The sequence below is a fragment of the Octopus bimaculoides genome, chromosome 2, assembly GCF_001194135.2.
Source record: "Octopus bimaculoides isolate UCB-OBI-ISO-001 chromosome 2, ASM119413v2, whole genome shotgun sequence".
NCBI classification, from domain to species: domain Eukaryota; kingdom Metazoa; phylum Mollusca; class Cephalopoda; order Octopoda; family Octopodidae; genus Octopus; species Octopus bimaculoides.
The window spans coordinates 68,119,889-68,131,471 of record NC_068982.1 but is presented as its reverse complement, the minus strand read 5'-3'; the positions used below and the strand labels follow the sequence as shown (position 1 = coordinate 68,131,471).

The 11,583-nt window shown below is 32.9% G+C and overlaps 1 protein-coding gene across 2 annotated transcripts in view; it reads right to left on the bottom strand.

The window, feature by feature from the left end:
* The window catches only part of LOC106871674 (uncharacterized), a 63,620-nt gene that overhangs the window by 25,585 nt on the left and 26,452 nt on the right, over positions 1 to 11,583 (bottom strand). The window contains exon 1 of one of the 2 annotated variants that reach the window (XM_052978071.1): positions 5,100 to 5,249. The exons of the other annotated variant lie outside the window; for it this stretch is intronic. The gene's annotated coding sequence lies outside the window, so the exon portion shown is untranslated. Of the gene's footprint in view, positions 1 to 5,099; positions 5,250 to 11,583 lie in introns of those variants that run through there. 2 annotated transcript variants of the gene reach the window in all.

Below are 11,583 nucleotides of genomic sequence, written 5' to 3'. Positions count from 1 at the left end.
ATATATATATATATATATATATATATCAAAATACGCAACAAGGATATCCAGAGGTAATGCAGTACGATCGTTTCATGCAACTCCATGTAATTGAACAATGCACTCATTGCATCAATTTAAAATGTAGAGCGATTATACTAATGTGTCCATCTGTTCTGCTTTAATTAAATTCTATGTCTGTGCAGTTGAAGATTGCTCTGTATTTTAAATTGATGTAATGATTGCACTGTTCAATTAAATGGAGTTGTATGAAAAGATCGTACTGCAATTACCTCTGGATATCCTTGTTGCTAATTTTGATTTTAATCACCTTAACTTTGAAATGGTATGGGTAATACAATACTAAATTCTGGTGCCTCAACTTAAGTACTATATTCATCTGAATCTATCTATCGATAGATAGATATGTGTATGTGTATATATATGTTTGTGTGTCTATTTGTCCCCCCACCATCGCTTGACAACCGATGTTGGTGGGTTTATGTCCCCGTCACTTAGCAGTTCGGCAAAAAGACACCGATAGAATAAGTACTAGGCTTACAAAGAATAAGTCCTGGGGTCAATTTATTCGACTAAAGGCATGGCCGCAGTCAAATTAATGAAACAAGTAAAAGAATATATATAGATATATATATTATAGTTGTTAGTGCATTAAAGTCTCTTTGCGTTGTATCCTGTCAACCTATATGCTAGGATCGAGAAGTGATTAACTTAAGTAATTAGGTATTTGCTGAAGGATTTCCCAAGCCTATGACTTTTTTGCGGGATTTCAAAGGACTGTTTTTTTTCTTCTTCCAGTTGCAAAAGGTGAGATCTGAACTGAAGAAGGCATTTCTTTGTACATACATATGTAAAGAAATTTGTGTATATAGTGGAATAGATGGCTTCTGCTAGAACAGGACAACATCTTATTGATCGCTTTCTTACTGAACTCTTTAAATGAAAAGCAAAACTTACAAGCTTTTTGAAATATCAAGATGTTAAATAAAGGCATTCAGTAATCCATAGCTTGAAGGTATTAAGCAATCCATAATTTATTCAAAAGAAAGAGGTAATTATCTTTTTCAAAAGGTTTACATCTCTACTTCGCCCTGGCTATATACTATACTGAGAGGTAAATCAATAGTAACTTGAGAATCCGAGAGATATGTTGCGTAATCATAGTCATGCTAAAATGAAACAATGCTAAGGCACACATTTTATGGAAGAGACGGATATCGTTCGTTAAATTGTCTCTAATGTATTAGAATACTGGTGACTTAGACTTATTTTATTGAGAACGGAAGGATGATATGAAAAATCAACTTCGACATAATTCTTATGCAGAATCTTGAAATGACAATAAGTTTACAGTCAGACACTGAACATTCTTCTTGTTCTAAATTGAGCATGTGAACTTAGTTTCAGTCTGTTGTACAAGAGACGAATTCAAATTGGTAACACTTGTTTTTATTACACGAAAAAGTTCTTGTCGCCTGTATGACCTATTTGCCTCTATTTCTCTGACGTAAAATACATAATGTTTTAATCAAATGTTATCAAGTCAATAATTTCCTTTTGACTTAGTCGCATATCTCGATTTGTCTAGTGTGCTTGACAAACGATTGTAAACTGGGAATAGAGGTGGGGGTAGGACATACTATAATAAACAAAAAAAAAAAGTTTACGGTAAATAGACATGTCCTTACAGCTTAGAATGATTAAAGTATTAAATGAGTACAAGTTTAATATATAATTGGATTAAATACAGAAAGACTTTATTTCATACTATTTTACTGGGTGTAGTTTTGTTTACTTCTTTATTTTATTTTTATGATCTTTGTATATTAACCCTTTTCAATAGCAACAAAAGCTCATTGATATGTGATGTTCTGTAATTCTTACAATAATTTCGAAATAACCAACGGGAAAAAGGAATCGACATTGCTAACGGTACTTTCATAAATCACACACAGTCATGAAAAAAGGGATGACGTGTTGGGCATGTGTATGCTTGCGCGAATGGAGAATATAAAGAACAGATGATGTATATAAAGAATGGCTTCTAATTTATGCACAAGGCCAGCAGTTTTGAGGTGGGGAGGTTAGTCGATACCATCGGCCCTAGTACTTGACTGGTACTTTTATATCAACCCCAAAAGGCAAAGTTGAACTCAATGGGGTTTGAACTCAGAACGCAAAGAGCCGGAAGAAATTTTGTCTTACGCTCTAACGGTTCTGCTAACTCATTTGACTTTTTTTTTTTACAGCATCAGTAATAATGCAAATAGATCCAAGTATCGCAGTAACAACTCCTCTTTCCAGGTAAAACAATCGTGATTAATTTCTTTTTTAAAGTAGACACAAGCCCTTTAGTTTTACAAAAGAGGGGGAACTAGACGCTCTGATGTTCATAACTTACATGTTAAAACGCATAAATTTTGAACAGAGCTTACAACCTACACTGTTGTACGTACCACAGAATTTATCTTAAAATAGCATCCAAGCGACATGCTCTAGTGTGGTCAAGAGATTACTGTCGGCTCACGTTGAAGAATATTGTCTACCATTTTCCCTTTATCGTTACATCCATTACCATTGAATCGGATGACAAGAAGATAAGTCTGATCGCTTGACTTCGTTTAATGGTGATATATGTACAATAACAGGTGAGAAGTCAGCTCATCTTCATTTTTGAGCATTTGTCATAGATGGTAATAAATTACAAATAGGTTAATTTTGCTAGCAATAGGGGAACATTTCTCCAGTAATTAATGTTGTCACTTCTAGAAGGGTTAAAAATGTCAACCTGGATTGAATAATGCCAAGACTGTAACGGTTAAAGTTCGCAGTTTCAGCCCTGAACCTAAAAGGTTTAAAACTAAACAGTAACTTTAAATAATGATTTGTAACATAGGCATAAGGTTTCAGATTTAAGATTAAATAATCTATTTAATTGACATGATTTATAACATATCTTACGAAAGTGGAAAGATGAAAAGCGAACTCGACCTTGGCGGCACTTTAACTCGGAATACAAAGGAGCCACAGCATAATACGGCAAACATCATTTTAAGTTTGTTACTTATGAAGTCAGTCGGATCAATCAATTGATTGATTGGTTCTTCATGAAAACCCATGCAATTGATAATTTTGCTCAGATAAGATAAATATTGATTGGAAATGAAGGAGAGACGACGAGAAATATTTGAATGACAATGAGAAAGAAAGCAAAAATAGACAAAGAGTGTACATATCGTATGAATTGCGATTTTGTAACTGTTATCTCTCTAAAAAGCGAATGTCACTTGTTGGTTCTGTTATGCAATACATACATCCACATATAATATACGTATGCGTATATTTGGTTGCACACATAAATAAAGCTTGTATTAAACGAATCTAATGATCAAATGAAACTGACAATTTTCGTTCCGGTATCGTATTTTAGAAGACAATACTTGAACGAAGATTGTTAAGTATTCACCCCTACAATCGTAATTATTAAAACACTATTCATACTCTCTCTCTCTCTCTCTCTTTCTCTCTCTCATACACATTATGAGATAGCTAAGAAACGAATGTTAGAAAGGCAAAGGAAAGAGACAGTGAAATAGTAAGATAGATATATTTATTGATAGATAATTCACCTTACAAACTAAACTTACATGCATAAATTGACTCCTTTTCTCTTTATTACCTAATTACTCTTCTACCAAAAGTTAAACTCCAAGATATTCAGTATCATTCCATTAGGCAGTTTCATACTCTTTCATAAACTTTTATGTTTGTATAATTTATTCCATGCTCAAGTAAATCCTGTCAATTTCGACGAACACTGCTAGTCATTAGATAATTACTATTACAGTTATAAAATAGTAATTTCTATCGATTACCCAAAGACAATCTCAATCAGACATATGCAACTCGGATATTTTTATTTCTGTCTGTCATGAGCTTCATGGCTCATAAAGCCGGAGCTTAACCCAGTTTGTATAGCTTGTAAATAACTGAATTCATGACAGACCTCCCTGGATGGGATGCTGGTCCGTCGCAAAGTTAACTTCTCATCTATTTACAGCTGAGTGGACTGGAGCAATGTGAAATGAAGAGTTTTTCTCAAGAACACAAACGCACCGCGCGGTCTAGGAACCGAAAGCACGATCAGAAATTATCTAGTGCACCAAAAATTCGTAATTTCTTCGGATGTGCATGTTTAAAGCCATGGGAAAAAAAAAAAAAAATTGAGGAGCGGGGCAGAAAATCCCTTCTTTACGTTTTTTTTTTTTGTAGTTTGTAGATTTTTTTCTATGTTTTTTTTTTGCAGACATTTGTTTTTAAATAGCTGGGATTATGATTCTTCAAAAATATAATAAGAAAAGTTAAAATTTAACTTCGCCTTTTTGTCTTTTGGTTTCTTCCTCATTCTCAGTAACTTTTTCGTCTTTGGCATTTTTCGAAATTTTTATCAGCTTTACATATCAGAAATTGACATGAAAAATAAAAGTAAGTTATGTAGCAGTGTTTCTTTTCAAAAATTTTAAATTACCATTTCTGGTATTTATTTTTAAAATTAAATTTAAAGAAAAAATTCCGAATAAAATAAAACGAAAAAGTTACGGGAAGGGGGGAAGAAGGGCATAACTGAAAAAAGAAATTAAAATTTTGAGTTTTTTCTTTGAATGGGAAGAAATCATGTCAGATGTTAGGCAATGAGCAGCGGTTAAATTTGGTTAATATCTCAAAAAGAATCAAAGGTCCTTTCCAACTCATAGGCTGGTTTCCAAGATTATGTGACGTATATATCCCCCTGCTGGATGGAATGCTGGTCCATCAGAGAATTACTTTTGCCAACTGAGTGGAGTGGAGCAACGTGAAATGATATGTTTTGATAAAGAACACAATGTATTGCCCAGTCCAGCAATTGAAACCACTATCTTATGATCATAAGTGCAACACTTCAATCAGTATGCCAGGCACCTCCATTCACACATATACACACACACCTTTAGATTCAAAATGATTTTTTGCTTTAGAATATTTCTCGAGTTATTAGTGTTCTTAATGTTATTCACATTGTTGCATTTTATAAATGATTTAAAAAAAATTAAATGACCTACCATGAATGATGCATTACCCATTAATTTTAAATCCTCTTCAGATTCGACACAAAACGGTTCCGTACACTTTGTAACAGTCAGCGAATACTGAGTGTCTGAGACAAAATTCAAATACTTTCAAAGCCAATTGTCTACTTTCAGAACAAGTATTGGAAGAAAGAATATTAAAAAAACGTAGAAAAATCCAGTAACAATAACCTGGTTTGGCTTTGTATAATGTTGATTGAAACAGTTAAGAATTTATGCTTTGTTCTTGTTAGTTTTCACATTCTTTTTTCTCAATTTACCTTGCTTACCCTCTTCCGTTTATACAACAGACACACACGTTATACAAGGAGCAATATCTTTAGACAATATAACCGGAGAAAGGTTTATACCGGTAATGCAGGTAAACAAAAGGTCATCCCCACATCTTTCTCTTCCCCCAACCATAAAATTTGTTGAGATTTTGGCAGGAGAACAAAAAGAACAGAGAAGAAAAAAAGAAAAAGAAAAGAAAAACAACGATGAAAAATAAGGAAGTGGGAGGGAACAGCAACTCGTAATTCAAAAGTATTGAGAAGACAAATAATTTATAATTCATTCATGAAAAAGATTTGAAAACAAAAGCAATAAAATTGGCCAGACACTTTGGTGACATTCATTTAGGAAGACATTGGCAAAGAGAATGACTTCACAGATTTGAAGCCACGCCTATTTGGTAGTGGATAATGCGTGGAACAAGGTCACGTGCAGTGATAGTTTTTATTTATTTATTTTAATAGTTTCTTAAGATTCAAACTAAAAACAATGGGTATACTTGTGCAATATAAGTATATACATACGAAACCAAAAGAAAAGCTGAAAAAATAAAATAAAATGCGACTTGATAATCAAGAAGTTTTTTTTTTTTAATATATATTTGCTGTTATTGCGTGAAATTCAGGACACTGATAAAACTACTTCCAAAATGAACAACAACAAATAAATAAATATAAAGAAAAGTGAACAAACACTTATAACTATGCTTTTTTTCCTTCTTTTTAATCGAGAACAATTATTATGCTTTAATGTGAAATAATAAAAATGAAAAAAAAATCTGTTTATAGATTGTAGATAAAGTGATATCTATACACACACATATTGCTTTGTGTGTATGTACGTATATATGTTTATATATATATATATGTGTGTGTGTCTTTGTGTTTGTTTGTCCTTCCACAGTATGGCAACTCATGTTGGTTTGTTTATGTCTTATCTTAGCAGCCCATGAAAAAGTAACTGATAAGCACCAGACTTAAAATAAATACAGGAGCTGATTTGTTTTGATAGTGTTCCAGTACGGCTGGATTCCAATGACTTTACACAGTCTACTGACTGTTTTAAGATGCACCCAGTATACTCTGCGAAGTGGTTGGCATCAGGAAGAGCATCCAGCTGTGGAAACAATTATAAAGCAGCTGAAGCATGAAATGGTCCCTTCACCTGTTGGATCCTGTCAAACTGTCCAACTCAAGCTTGTATGGAAGACAAACACACAGGTGTAGCTGTGTGGTAAGAAGTTTGCTTTCCAACTACACGTTTCTGGTTTCAGTCTCACTGCATGGCACCTTGGTCAAGTGTCTTCTACTAACCTCAAGCTGACCAAAGCCTTGTGAGTGGATTTGGTAGATAAGAAACTGAAAGGTCGTATATATATATATATATATATATATATATATATATATATATATATATATATATATATATACATATATATATATATATATACGCGAGTGTGTCTTTGTGTATGTGTTTTCCCCCACCACTGCTTGACAACCGGTGTTAGTGTGTTTATGTCCTTGTATGTCTGTATGTATATCATCATCATTTAATGTTTATTTTCTATACCAGCTTGGCTTGGACAGTTTGACAGGATCCAATGAACAGGGGGACTGCATTGAGTTCCATAGTCCATTTTTATGTGGTTTCCACAGTTGCATACCTTTCCAAATGTCAAGTTTACATGTGTGTGTATGTGTGTGTGTATGCCAGTTCATTGGTGACTAAAGTAGCATCTCCACTAGGCCAGCTTGGCAGGGACCCTTGTTAGCACCCAGGAGAAAACAAGACTGGTTTAAAGACTGGTGTATTCAGTATACATAAAATATACTTGAGATGGTGAACAAGCATACTGTAAGACCATTAATGGTGGTGTGGATTGGAGGAGTGTAGACTTGCACTTTTAAACTGTGGTTAAGGTAGTTTGTCTAAGAGAGGATCACTTCGAATAAAAATCCTGGTAGATCAAGGCAATGTAATTTTTGATCTGCAACCATTTGTAAAAATCAATACTTCTTAATGAAGATGGAAATCATAAGAGAATGTATGAGTTAAGATAGTGGAAATGTGTCAGAATTAAAAAAATAAAATATGATTAAAAAAAAAGAGGAAAAAAAATTGCTTCATTTAATGGACAGCTGACATGTCAAAATGAAGAATAATTTGCAAAAGAGATGAGTAAAAGAAAAATGTTATGCCAACTGAAGCATAATTGGAACAGGTGGAAAAGACAAGAGAATATTTGTGCACAAATGTACTTCATGGGGAGAGGAATTGAGTTAGTTTTATTTTCATTTATTAGCTGAAGCGTTGATTACTACAGAATGGCCCAAAACTTTTGTTTATGTTCTCCTGAGAATATTTACAACAGAGACATGCAACAGCCGAGGATACCTATTTGTTCAATATTGAAAAAGGCAAAGAATACAAATCTTCAGACAGAAATGAGTGCTTCTGTTGATCGGAAAAAAAAATGATGATAAAAAAATCTTGGTATTTTAAAGATATCAAAAGCTTGCTTATTCAGTTATTCTTTAATGTAACTGCATGGGTGATTACAGTAACTTTTTCAGCTTATTATTTCTCATTACTCAAGGAAATCATATCAACTGAGGATGTCAAATTTAAGCTAATTAATAATTATTATTTCTGCCACTTTATTATTATTATTATTATTATTATTATTATTATTATTAAAGATATCCCTAACAAGTAGAAATCATATAATTACTCTCTGGATCATATAATATTCTTCATTCTCTTCACCTATTGTACATTTTTCACCTATTGTATATTTTTCTCTCTACTCCTTTCTATCATCCCCAATCTCTCTCTCTCTCTCTCTCTCTCTCTTTCCTCCCCACTCTTTTGCAGTAGCTTCAGTGAAGATTCATTGAGTAAGGTATCAGTTATGTTTAATTAGACATGGCATTTATCACTCATTTCTCAAGGAAAGTGCATCAACCAAGATTTGAAGTTAATCAATAATTATTATTTCTACTATTTTTTATATTATTAAGTGTATCCATAATTGTGAGAAATTGTATATAGGTACTTTAATCACAGGTCCTCACTTACTCTATTACCCAGCATATTGTAGAACTGATAGAATGGGGGCAAGTAGACAAGTCTTGGTACTATGTACAAGACATAAGAGGGAAGAGAGCCTCAACTAAACTCCTCATAGACAAGAAATACAGACAAACTTCTTTTGGGTATGTAACAATGATAGAATTGGTGAAGTAGGCATACTGTTGGCAGAGAAACAGGCAGGTGAATTGAGTGAGTCTGAGTATATGAATAATGAATAATAGAGCTTAGATAAGTTAGTCATAAGCAATAAGAACTAAGGCCTTGTACTTAAAGTAGAAAAAATTTATAACTGGTCACTCTACATTTAAAAAATTTTCTGGAATAAAAAATAAAACCCTTCCTTGAAAAATACGTAAGTGTTGGCCACAAGAAGAGCATCCAGCCATGAGATTCTGCTTCAAATAACTTCTTGTCTAACCCATGCTGGCCTTGAAAAATGGACATTAATTATACTAATAAGGAAACTCTTCTGTATGTTTTGAGTTCTATTTCTCCTGTTTGCAGAAACAATCCTTTACACACACAGACACATACCTTTATAGATTTCAGAGATGTACTTGTTTGGCAAGTGATTTGATCTGATACCACATGTTGCAATTGAAACAATTATATCACAGAAAAGGATGAGTCATATTGGATATATACTACTTTGCATGATTTTAATGGTTAAAAGAACTTCCCATGATGTAATTGTTATATCTATATAGTTTAACAGGTAAACTGACACTTAGAGGTAAATATTAACTCACATGTGGGTTAATTGCTTACAATCTACAAATGGATTGCAACTATGTTCAGAAATCTGATTTAGTTAAAGTACTAGAATCATCATCATTATCTAACAACCATGTTCCATGTTGACAAGGGTTGGACAAGAAAACCTCTCAAACAGATGGAATTCCAGCATGATGAGATTTCAGGGTCACAATGTGTGTTTAAGGCATTGATGTTCACTGATTTCTGCAATTAACATTAGTTCATGCAGATAGCTGTGCTCTTCATCAACAGATGAGCCAAGTGATCTCCTGTCCATATTTTCTTTCTCACTCTAACATGTCCTTAGTATGAGACTGTCCTCAACAAACTAAATGGTAGAACCTACACTTCCTTAGCCAATATCAAGAGTTAGCTTCTTTTGTGGATACAAAGAAGTAAATATATATCCCATTTTTGTATAAGACTGTATTGCTGAATCTCCACAAACTAAATGGTGGAACCTAACCTTCATTAGCCAATATCAAGAGTTACTTGTTTCAGTGGATCCTGAGGTCTTAACTTAGACCACTTTAACTCTTTAGCATTTAAACTGGCTACATCAGGCTGCAATAGTCTATCTGTTTTATGTTCAAACCAGCCAGACCTGGCCTCACTCACCTACACTACATTAACATTCTAAAAATAAAGTCACATCATCAAAATCTCAAAGTTACAAGATAATGCATGATTAGTTCTAAATAAGTATTATATTTAGCAGAATAATGTGAATGCTAAAGGGTTCAAACAGGAAGTTTGTATCAAAGAACCTGAGGCAGCTTCATGTGGGCTGGTATCAAAAATGTAACATGGATAGAAATATATTCTATGCTTGGTTAGGAAATTAATCTACCACAATCTCAAGAGAAGCCTACAACTAATAAAAAAAAAACAAAAAAAAAAACTGTTTTATATTTTGACATCAACAAGCTAAATGCCAATGGATATTTGCTATTTGATCAGTGGTAAGATTTAAATGAAAGAGAGGGGAAATGAGTTTGTGTGACATTCATGGTTTTGATTAATTTGAACCAAAGTTGAGTAGCAATTTAGATCACGTTTATTGTATTGATATTTAGTTTCTTTGTTTATACAAATTATTAGACTGACAGGTAACCAATGCAACTGCTCACGTTGGCAAATAGCATATTTACAGGTGAGATGCAAAGCAAACATCTAAGTCACCTAACAATAAATACTGTTTCCTGCTTTGGCTATTTTTATTTTTTCTGTTTCCTTTATTTTATTTATTCTATTACAGTACTTGTATACTTAGGGTTAAATAAGACTCTCCTTATATTTCTACAAGAAATTTTATTTATCACAAAAAAAAAACAGAAAGAGAGAGAAAAACAAATAAGACAATAAGACATGCTGTTTCATCACAGGAAGTTGATTGTTCTCTTATGGAAATAGTTAAAGAGGATTAGTCAAAGTTTAAATTTGCTTAGAAATTCAATCGATTGTTGCAAATAAACTTGACTTGTTTGTACACTTGATATTTAGACCAATGACATACCCACTGGACAGAGGTGAACTTGTGTCACGTTTTTTTTTCTCACACGTGACACTTCCCCTTCCTTCTTTTCTTTTTTCAGAAACATTGAAAGAAAGAATTTATAATCAATATCATTTGGAACATTCAGAAAGTTCCAGAAACCATTTAATAAAGAAACTATGAAGAAAAAAAAATGCCCCAAAACATATGAGTCAAAATATGGTCTTATATCAATGTGTTTGTGAAAAATCAGCTGAAAGAAACATAATATGCAGTGGCAAATTGTGCTCATATTTATAATTAGTAACCAGTTTCTGTTGAATTTCATGTGTATTTATAAGATTGTCTACGTTGATCTATTTATATTCAAATACATAGTTTCCACGGCTTCGTTATTCCCGTCTTACTGTGTTCTATCTTACTATCTGACTCTAGTTAATTTGAGAGAAAGAAAAAAAAACAACAACAAAAACAATGCTATACAGAGCTTCATCATAAATGCATAGAAACCAGGAAGGAAATTATGTGCCACTCATAACAATACCAAAGACTATTTTCTTTCAGCTTATTCTACCAGTTTTCATCTTTCTCAAACAAGTTCAAACAACTACACACAAACTATTTCCATTTTTATTTTTATTACTTTTTGAATCTTCTATTTTCAAAATGTCAAATGTATCTGCTCCAAATACTCATCTATTTAATTCCCGTCAATGTCGTGTGTTTAATTATGTTATGTAAGCCATTGGCATCTCAACCACATAAATATACATATATACAGATGAGCTCACAAAAATAGTTCATCGTATTTGATACAGGTCAGTTGCTAATGTTATATGA